This window comes from Rissa tridactyla, chromosome 2, assembly GCF_028500815.1.
Source record: "Rissa tridactyla isolate bRisTri1 chromosome 2, bRisTri1.patW.cur.20221130, whole genome shotgun sequence".
In the NCBI taxonomy this organism is placed as follows: domain Eukaryota; kingdom Metazoa; phylum Chordata; class Aves; order Charadriiformes; family Laridae; genus Rissa; species Rissa tridactyla.
The window spans coordinates 52,008,274-52,018,798 of record NC_071467.1 but is presented as its reverse complement, the minus strand read 5'-3'; the positions used below and the strand labels follow the sequence as shown (position 1 = coordinate 52,018,798).

Sequence of the window (10,525 nt, the reverse complement as noted above, 5' to 3'; positions counted from 1 at the left end):
GGGAAGGCACATCCAAATAGCTCTCATTTCCACAACGTTTCCTCTCAGATATGGGCTTTTTAATTAGCCATCGGAAAGAAAACTGAAAGTGTACTTTCTCCTTCTCAGTTTCTCCCGGACTATTAATCTCCATGCTGAAAACGGTGCCACCAGTCCATCTTATTGTTATTAGCTAGTGGAGACGTAAAAGAACTACATTCATATTCCTTATCGCAGCCCAGAGGTATTTCCTTTGTGTTACGAGGAGTATTTTGATTAGTTTTGGCTGTGTCTGCAGGGAAGACACAGTTTATATTTTCCACAGCTAAAATAATTTCTAGAAAGAAAGGTTCGTTCCAGCACTCGCCGGTATTTATTGGTGGGGTTTAATTGCTGAAAAGGGGTTTCATTGCTGAGCCACAGCCGTTCCTTTTTTAACTCCTCTTGGTTTCATGACTAATTTTGAGGCAAAACATTGATAGTGAACTGTTCCTGGAGCTGGTCACTGTTTTTCAATGAATCACGTATTTGAGGAATGTAACTCTTCTCCCCTGCAACCGCACTGTCTACCAACAGACGTGGATCATCGCTCATTTGCAGATCCAGAGAGGATTCTGTTGAGGGGGATCCTAGAGGGCTACCCAGTCCTTTTTTTTCCTATGTCTTGCCGTTCCCTGAGGTGTTTAACCTGCTCTTAAAAGCACAGGTGATGGGGATTCTCCACTCTTCTCTGGTAGACCTTTAACATCGCCTGTACCTTTGCTAAATGGGCAGCACACCACTTCTGTCTGCCAACAGAGAAGAAAACATTCCTTTTCTCTTTGCAGCAGCCTAATTTATATATTTGAAGCCCGTTACCTGAAGACCCACTTACTTTTTCCTTCATCAGACTGGGCAGCCCCCAAATACTCCATTTCATTCCAGACGATGCAGTAGGTGGGATCTTGAGCCCGCGCAGCAGTTTCGAGGTGGCTGCCAATGCCAGATGCTCTCACTCCTGCTTGTGCTCCATGCTCCCCCGGCACCAGGATGGTACGGGGCGGGGGCCACACACAAAGTTGTGCTGGGCAGGAGCCGTTCTGCCCACCCCGTTTCCTACACACAGCCCAGGGTGTGTGCACAGGCAGACTAGCGGTCACGGCGCTTTTTCTTTCCAGTAGGAAAAGCTCCCTGGCAAATCTGGTCACAGCAATTCAGGATGACGCAGCTCTGTGGTTCCCTGTGACTTCTTACCACATGGAGGGGAAGGAAAGAGCAATGTTCTCCTTCCCCTCTGCAGAAAGAGGATGATGTGGTAGCTGGGCTGACAGCCCCCAGGTAAAAGCCACGACAGCACCCAAAGTCCAAAAGACGAAGGTTTGCAACAAACATTGCTACTTACTTGTTGCTAAAACCTCACCACAGAGAGAGGGAAAAAAAAAATAAATTTATGGTGCTCCACAGGTGTACAGGTTTTGCTTGAGGGAATTGGTGGGAAACGTAACCCACTTTTGGGTATAACAGGCGTTATACACACTCACGCTTACACTTTTATTCTTGAGGCTGCTAATTCTGCATGACTAAATTAGCTGAGGAAACCAGATTTGAAAAATCAAATGCTGGCATGGTTCCCGCTGGCTCAAGGAAAAGCAGGGCTGTGTTCTGCTTTGGTTAATCTTTTGTTTCACTCTCAAACCTGAAGTGAGTAGAAGTTTTAGGAGTGCTAATTGGGGATCAGCACAAGTCCCTAAATAATTTTATGATCACTTGTATTGTTTTGCATGTGGAAATTGAAAAAAATACCACCACCCAAACAATAGCAAATGGGCCCCTGATTCATGGATTCCTGCCACCTCAGACATTTCCTACTTTGGTGGCCTATGAATATGGCTCCAGATGAAGAAGCAGGGTACACTTCACTGTGAATTTATTTTCTGGAGCTGTTATTAAGCTCTCCAGGTGCTTTTACTCTCTGCAGTTGCTGTTACCCGAAACCATAAAGATCAGGGTTTTGCCTACTGGAGTGACACGGGCTTATTATGTATAGCAGCCCCTAGGACAGCTTTGCTCTCCTTGCTGAGCCGTTGCAACATCTCACAAGCCATGGCAGTCAGAGACGAAACGTGCTGCACCTCTGGGCTGTGGAGGGAACTATTGGCACCCAGGGCTGACACCAGCACCCGGGAACTCAGACATCGGGTGCCCAAGCCACCCGCTGCTTCTCTTTGTCACTGTATATCTCCAGTCTCCATAGAGTACGCAAGAGCAACTCTCCTGATGTAGAGGTAGTTAGATAAGGTGAGCCCTTACTTATGGCAGATCTGCAGCAAGTTCCTTCCACTCTAGTAGCACGTGACTCAGAAGAGTCTTTGTCTACTGCAGAAATCTCCCTGTGCCCTACAATCCAAGGGAGCGATAAAAGAGGTATCTCAAAAACACGGCAACAGCGCACAGTCAGCAGTGCTTGAAATCAAAACAAAGTCTTCAGCGAAAAAAACGAGCTTCCCGCTCTGGAAAAATTCCTGATCCCCAGTTTCCCAAAACGCCATGGCAAAACATTATTATCTTGGCTCTTCCTATCTCTAGCATGTGTCATTGAAAAGGCCTGAATGAAGCTGCTATTTGTAGTGTGTAGCTCATGCAAAACTTGTATCAATGAAGCCACTTAATTACTCTTCTTTGGGATATTACGTAATTGGCTCTTCTGTAGTAGCTCTCCTTGTCAACACTGAGATCTCATGACTCACTGTCATGAGGGAGGCTTCTCCTTCCTGCCGGCCCGTAATGGTAATTGGCTCACTACCGAATCTCTGCTTGCTCCTGCAGATGGGAAGACACCTCCTGTCTTTGTTGCTGGCTTCAGGAATGCATCTGAAACGATTGTATTCAAATGAAGGTAGCAAGGTAAGGCCCTTTTCTCCTTTAAAAAACCCTGCAGGATGGAGGCAATGGTAGACAAACTTCCTTGTGCTATTCGGTAATATTGAATTGTTTATCAAATAACTGTTTTGGAAATGTTGCAACAGCTTGATTTGTAGACTCTATAGCCAATGCTGTATTTCTAATAGATGCTAAAGTAGTGCCAGACAATGCTGTCACCAAAAGAAGTGACTGAGCATCATCTGTTGCATCATTCATAAATTTAACCCTTACTGGAGGCTACCCCTAGCTTGAGCCGTTCTTCCATGAAACGTGATTGAGAAACCCCATTCACAAGCGTGTGGTTCCATCCATCCCTCTCAATTAGTGTAAAGCAGGCGCTTTAAGCTCTGCAAATGTAAAAAGTTTGTTCCCGGTGAGGGCTAATATGAACGAGCTCCCTTAAAATCATGAAAATTAATTGCTAAACTGACTCCATTATGAGATTCTCCTTCCAATAACACACTGCTAAAACTCAGGAGCCCACTTCAGTTCATGAAGAAAGCATTTAGATTTTAAGATATTTAACATGCTGGGGGTGGGAGAAAAAAACAGGATAGGGAATGCTTTATACAGCCTTTTTTCGGGGAGGCTTCTGTAAGTGCCTGCTGCTGGCAGCTGTTGGAATGGGACATGAGGAGAGGGACGTCTTTGATGGCTCAGTCCAGCAGTTCTCTTCTTACCACAGATTTCTCAGGTCTCCCCCATTCTCCATCCTCTACTGTCTTTCTCTTTTTACCTTCCTTCCTTCTAGCTCCAGGAGAGGCGCTTGCCTGCTTGTTAGGCACTGAGGCCATGCAACGCCTCCCGCACTTCATCTGAAGCACCACATATTGGGTTACAAGCCATCTAGTGAAAGGTGTTTTCTTCAGGTGGGCAGTCAAGCTGAAACACAGCTTCTAGAGGAGATCTGCTGCTTTGGTTTATACTGAATTTTATAACAGCTCACGGCTGCTTCCTGATGGCCGGGCAGCTTCAGTGGGCCAAAGGCAATGGTACTTTTACCTGTGATGCTGCCAGAGCAGCCTTCATCTCTCACTCTGTCAAGGTTTGCTGGTTTTGCCAGCTACCAGAGCTTATTCTGCTGCACGCCTATTAAAAAAAAAAAAAAGTCCAGGAGTTGTTTTTTTATGGGGTTGACCCAATCTGTCAGTCCATGAACCACCTTTACAAGGTGCGCATGATGCACACCCACCTCAGTGGCAGTGGAATAGAGCCCAGCAAAGCTCTGCAGGGCACAGATGAAACGTTCCCTGGCTCGCGGCGAGACGAAAGGGTGATAACAGCAGCACCCAGGGAACATTCCCCTTCCCACCTACCGCCACCACCTTCTCTCTCGCTCGAAAACACAAACAAGCCAACCCAATTTGCATTTTCATAGCTGGGAGTAAGTGATCGCTAGATTAATGAGCACTGCTATTTATATCTAAATAATCACAGTTCTAAACAACTGCTTGGAGGCATCAGCATGGAAGGTAAGATTCTGCGCTATGATTTGAAGGGAAGCGCTTGTCATCAGAAGGAGGAAAACACATCTCATCTGAACTACAAAAATACTTTACCATATTTTGAACAAACTGAGGGAAGCTGGAAGAAGAGAGGTATGCGAGCAGTGTATGCAGACTTGGCTTGCTTATCATAGTATTCTGGCTTTAACCCTATTTGTAGCGATTACTTGTGCTAAGCAGCTTCCTTTAACTGTCTTACATGATACAACCCTGCTCGGGACTTCAGTGTCGCGCTGTACTGCCCAGATCCACAGGGTACCCAGCATCATTCCTCCCAGGCCAGAGCGCGTGAAAAGTCCTTGCAAACCAGCTCTCCCCTCGCTGCTTTTGGCTGAGTTTCTGCAAAGTGAATCTCTTGGCTCAGTGCAGAGCTTGCGAGGCCACTTAAATCTCTCTGACCCCTTAATGAAGTTTTTAAAAGGGCTTCATAAATCTTCATCACTAAGAATTGCTTAAAGCTCTGCAGGGTTTCTTTAGTGGCATTAACCACTAAAACAAGTAGACAGGCTCAGGTATATTTATTGCATTCATCTTCATTATTCCACGGGTTTTCTACTCTTTCACATAAGCTACTGCAAGGAAAGGGAGTGCAGGAGTGGGAGCTCTGAGGCAGTACCGCCTGTCTGGCAGTTCGTAACCATCCACTACAACTACATCACATCAGTCCCCTTCTTGGGAATGTTTTCTGCGCAGGCAGAAACTGTATGCTCATCATTTAGCTTTCCATAGTTAAATCATCATATTGTTCCTCATTTGGGAAAGAATGTGATTTTTGCCTGTTCTCTGAAAGCATGCCTCAGGTCACAATCTGACAGCTCCAAAAAGGATTAGTTGCCTGACTGCCTTTCTAATTTTTTTCTTGGAATTTTGGCTGACTTTGGTAAGGGCTTTTTACGAGTAGCATGAGTCTTCTCTAAGATAACCGTCAACTTGATGGATATAGAAGGGTTACTAGGAAAAATACATTATTTTTTTTAAATTGTTTACATACCATATATTTTGGTCTCTAGAGTGAGTGTATAGTACTCCATATGGCTTGTTTGATGCTTCACCTCTGGGAAGTGAGGACAGAAAAGGCATGAATGAGCTTCAAGAACCAACAGGAAAATATTCCAGTGCAGGTAAAGTCACTGAAATCGCTGAGAGCTTATCCTCCCTGTGTGATGGGAAGGAGTTTAGAAATGACAGATAAACGTGAAGTAGTTGAACACATAAGGCAGTTTGTATCTCACCAGTTTAAAGAAGTGGTTCTAGGACTAATTCTGCAGTCAATGAAAGACTAAGGCTCCACAGAGCTCTTGAAGTGTTGATGGTCCTCATGATCCAACCTGTTCCAGCCAAGCTTAGGCCACCCCATTCCATCACAAAATCACACTTTTGTGAGCCAGATGATTTTCAAGCGCTCCTTTAGATCCATTGTGATGTTATTTTATTTTTAAATTTATTTGCATTACAAGAAGACCTACTAACCTCAGGGAGGACTGGAACAGTGTGTGTGGAGCGAAAGAGAAGCAATATGCTTGCACAGGCAAACAAGGTCTTCTTATTGAAAAGTTTGACACTGAAGTCTTATATCGGCCAAAAGCACTGGTCATCGGTAACAAAACCTTCTATGTCCCTAGTCTAGGTCAAGACTAGAAGGAAAAATAATGGCCAAGGAACATGATAGAGGCTCAAAACGCAGATTATGATGTGTAAGGTGAGTTACCTGAGGCACTAAAGGAGAAGTCCAAATCCACCTGAATTGGTATTTCTTCCGTTGACTTCAGTGGGTTCTGGGTGATGTCATGCTGTGATGCTGTTACACGTGAACAAGTCAGATGATTGCTTTTGATGTAGTGATCTGTAGGACGGGTTATATGATGTACTGTGTTGTCTGCTCTAGAATGCAGTGGTTAATAATGAGCTGGGGACACACTTTTACCTTGATGGGGAGGAGATTAGATATTATCTGACTTCCTGTGTGCTAAAGGTTATGCAAGTTTGCCCAAGTGCTTACATAGCTGTATCCAAAAATTCAAATTAGGTTGTAGCTTTTGAGTCCTCAAGAGACAAAAATCACAGGCAGAGGACAGAAGAAATCAGAGGGCCACCATCGCCTGAGGTCCATGCAGTGGCAGGAAGTTGGAGAGATAAGAAAGGAGATTTCAGCAAGTGACTCATGGCCTGTGCTTTAAGAAAAGATGGAAGAACCCCCAAATCCTGGCCAAAATGACCCGTCAGAAGTTCTTACTCAGTCCTGAATCACACATACAGCTTGATCCTCAGCAGTAAGCAAAACACGTAAGGCTGTGATCAGAGACCCGCAAGGGAACACAGCTGAGGTGTGTAGGTGGCCGTTGCCCTATGGCCAAGGCTTTGTCCCTGACTGTATGCCTGCTCCTAACCCTGTCCATTTAAGCCTTCCACTGACTGAATGTTAGCCATCTAAATAAATGTCTTTAAGGATATAGGCCTTGTGATTTGGCTGAGGCCTTGCCTACACTGTGTTTCTCCACGTTAAAACTCAAATGATTGCAAATCTCTCAAGTAAGTGAACGAGGTTGAGGTAGGAAAGAAACGCTGATCCAGCACTTCTGTACTAGGGATTTGCAGCAGAGATGCTGCATGGCTACGAAAACAGTCAGGAAAGGCAAAGTTTAAGTTCATACAATGAACTATCACACCATAGTCCTGCCTTTGGCAGCTAAGCTGCTGCAACCAGCTCCTGCCTCAGATGTTTGTTCCCACCTCTGGCCTGCAGTTTGTCACCTCCTCAGCTGTGCCAAACCAAGTGCGTGTAGAACAGTGCTTAAATCAGAGCACTGAAGTGATGGAAGTTAAAAATAAACCGTTCGTGGGAGGAGGAGAAGGAGAGCTATTTTTAATTGCAATTGTTTCAATGGTCTTTCTTCCAGTGTGGTCCCACAAGGAATTTCATTAACACAACTGGGAGAAGGCAGTGGATTGCTGAGCTGGCACCAGGGTGACTCCACCAGGCAGAAGAGTCCCGCTTGGCAGAGGGAGAGGATTTCTTAAACCAGGATTACACCTTCCAATATGCAGAATTATGTCTTCCCTACCTGGGTCAAACTCAGACCCACGTCTCCCAGGCTCTCTGTTTGCTATTCTGTCTCCTAGACACTCATAGCATTCATTTAAAAAGGCATTGTATGCAAGCCAGCATTATTATTAATAAAAACAAATAGAGAGACACTGAGGTTTTTTTCCTGTTTTATAAACCCTTTATAATCCTTCAAATATTAGCCTCCTCCACAATTTGCTATAGTATGGCTAGACGTCACCCATTAAAATCTATTCAACTACAAAATGCACAGTAAACTGAGAATAAAAACCATCAGAAGGGATGCAAAAAAACGGTTTTATTTAATGAAGTTTGTTACATGATTGACAAAGAAAATATTTTTACGTTCCTTAAATAGCATAAAAAGTTCAAGGAAAAACATCTGAAAAGAGTTCAAAAGGTTGCAGTGCAGCTATGATTTGGCAATTTGGAGAATAACTCAGCAACTGGCTTTTGTTTTGGTCCTGGTCATTTCTGTGCTTTGATGAGCTTTGCTGCGAGCGAGTGAGTTACGTGTGCAGGGCCTTGGTTATGTCTTACAGTTCAGACACCTCCATGATTTGCTTCTGTTTGAACACGAAACACATCCATTTGCACCCAAACGCTTCTGCTGGATTTCTCCAGAGGTGCTGCACCAGTGAAGCACATAAAGTATAGACAGTTTTCAAACTGCTGTCAAGGCTTGAAATAAGTAAATAATAACTTTTTTTTTGTGGGTGTGTGTGTTGTTAGCATTATTAAATGTTTTCTGTGATAATGACCGAAGGCACTTTTCAGCAAAATGAGGCAGTAGTTTAATTTCCAGCGCACAAAAAATGAAGTAGTACCCTGAGTCACAAATGCAGGCATCCTCCTTCGGGACTCCTGATCCCTGTGCTGGATCACACCAGTTCCTGGATGCTTGGGTGTACAGGCAGGATTTAAATTTAAATTACTAGACTCTCAGTATGTTCAGTTTGTCTTTCAATTCTCTTATAATAAATCGAGCCAAGGGCATAGCGAGTCAGTTTCGTAATTAGATGATATAATTGTCTCATGAACTCTGTACAAATTACCTCTTCTCTGTATTGTTTTTGCAGTGTATTGTTTTTCTTGAATAATATGGCACATATCCAGTTTATATTGCAGTCAATAAATTACCCTGGTTTATAGCTTGATGGCCCACAAATGAGTAACTGCCATCAACAAAAATAATTAAGTCATTACCCTTTTTAATATTGTCAGTACTCTTCATTTAGACCATTAAATTTATTTTTAATTATTAACACATTTCCTTAAAAGTATCTTTTTCCTTTTTTTTTTTTTTTACCAAGAGATAACCACAGATGAACCACTTTGCTCAGCTATTAACAAATTTGTGATTCTAAGGTTGACAGTAGAGTGTAATGATGTAAAGGAAATTGCATTTTATTGCATTTTAATTAAATAGGTCAACTTGTGCAAGGCCTTTCTCCAGCAAAACTCCCACTGGAGTTTGGTCCGTCATCGTTAGACTTTACTTCTTGAGCTTTACACAGCAGGTTTCTGCTTTCCTAATAGAGGACAGATAAAATGCTTGAATCCATTAAATGGTGTATTTTTGACGTTCAGACTGTGAGATACCGGGAAGCATCGTAATGCTGAATACCATAAAGGATACGCATGGTTATTCCTTTTAGTAAAGTGTAATTCTAGGTGTGCTGGATCGTGCTTTTACGCAAAGAGTTGGGTGGGTTCAAGGCTGCCTGTGAGCCAGTCCCAGCCTCTGAAACCCCATAGGGTGGTTGCCCATAGCTCCTTGCCAGCTTTGGGGGTATGGACCCAGGGCAGCGCTTCTTCCTTGCGTGGAGGAAGAGCACATTTGGGGGCCCTCCTGGGTCCTGCTGCCACCCCGGGGCGCAGGGGCTGGGGTCCACACCCCGTCTTCCAGGCAGCGAGGAGTTGGGTAGGTCCTTCTCCCCTTGCATTGCACCTGGGCAATGGTAGGTACCTCACCCTTGTTACCGCAACTCTGGCCTGCTGCACCGACTTGCTGACTCCAAACTTGTCTTTTTTCTGTTCACTTAAAAACAGCCACGGAGCCCTGAATTATATTGTCCCCATCAGTCCCACCCTTCCCATCCACCTAACACTTCTCTCCAATTCTACAAAAATGGCCAACGTACTCTGCTTTCACTGTCACAGCACTGGCTGTATCCACAATGCCCAGACGACGTGAAGAATTCAGCCTTAATACTCACATTTAAGATTCAGCCAAGCTCTTCTAGGGCTGGTCCTGTGCGTTTGGTCCAATTCCGTTAAAATCAGGGGGCCTCCTTTTCCAGCTGAGGTTTAATTGTTTGCTTTCCAATTCTCTGCATAGATTCATCCTAGTCAGCTCTATGCTCCTCAAGTCCAAATGCTGAGCTGCAGTTAGGATATTTCTGAACAGAATATTTGTAACTTTCTAGTAGCTACAGCTCACAACTGTTAGTTTCTCCTCTCTACGCTTATTAGAGGAAACACTCGTGGAAGATGTGTCACCTTCTGGACCTCAGAGGCACAGATGTAGTTCCAAGCAGGCATAAGCAAAATATGTTTTTGCCATTTCTTGCAAGCAGAAATGAAGTTAATTTGTTTGGAAAACTCCTGCTAAAGGAAATGTCATTCAACAACTCTGTTGAAGCTATCAAAAGCAAAACCAAACAGATTTGAAAACTTAGCACAGGTCACAGACATGGTTTGTGAGATGATTAGTAACTATTCTTACAGGTAGTAAGAACTAGAACTAGACTACAGCTTAAATTATGGTTTTAGGCTAAATTACATCCCCTTCCAGTTCCATGAGCAAAGTATCTTGGAGCATATTCATGTTAGCCCCCACATTTCCCAGTAAAAAAAGTTTAAAACTCAAAAGCCAAAGCACAGACAGGAGTTTAAGACAGGTCAGGTGGCTGTTGGTTTCTCTGGACCCTGGTGAAGAGGCAGGAAAAAAAAAGGTTTTGCTGCAGTTTCTGGTGGCTGAGCAGGGGAGGAGGTGCTAAGATCTCGGCTTCTGGTCCAGAAGGTGACAGACCTTTCCTACCACCCAAGTGTGACCCTGTTACCAAACTGAAAG

At 44.0% G+C, this 10,525-nt stretch overlaps 1 long non-coding RNA gene across 1 annotated transcript; it reads left to right on the top strand.

Moving 5' to 3' along the window:
• Positions 1-2,748: 2,748 nt before the first annotated feature.
• On the top strand, positions 2,749-7,724 carry LOC128905686 (uncharacterized). Its single transcript, XR_008464943.1, has 3 exons — positions 2,749-2,862; positions 6,008-6,084; positions 7,283-7,724. It is a non-coding gene; the product is annotated as an uncharacterized LOC128905686 (long non-coding RNA).
• Positions 7,725-10,525: the final 2,801 nt, after the last annotated feature.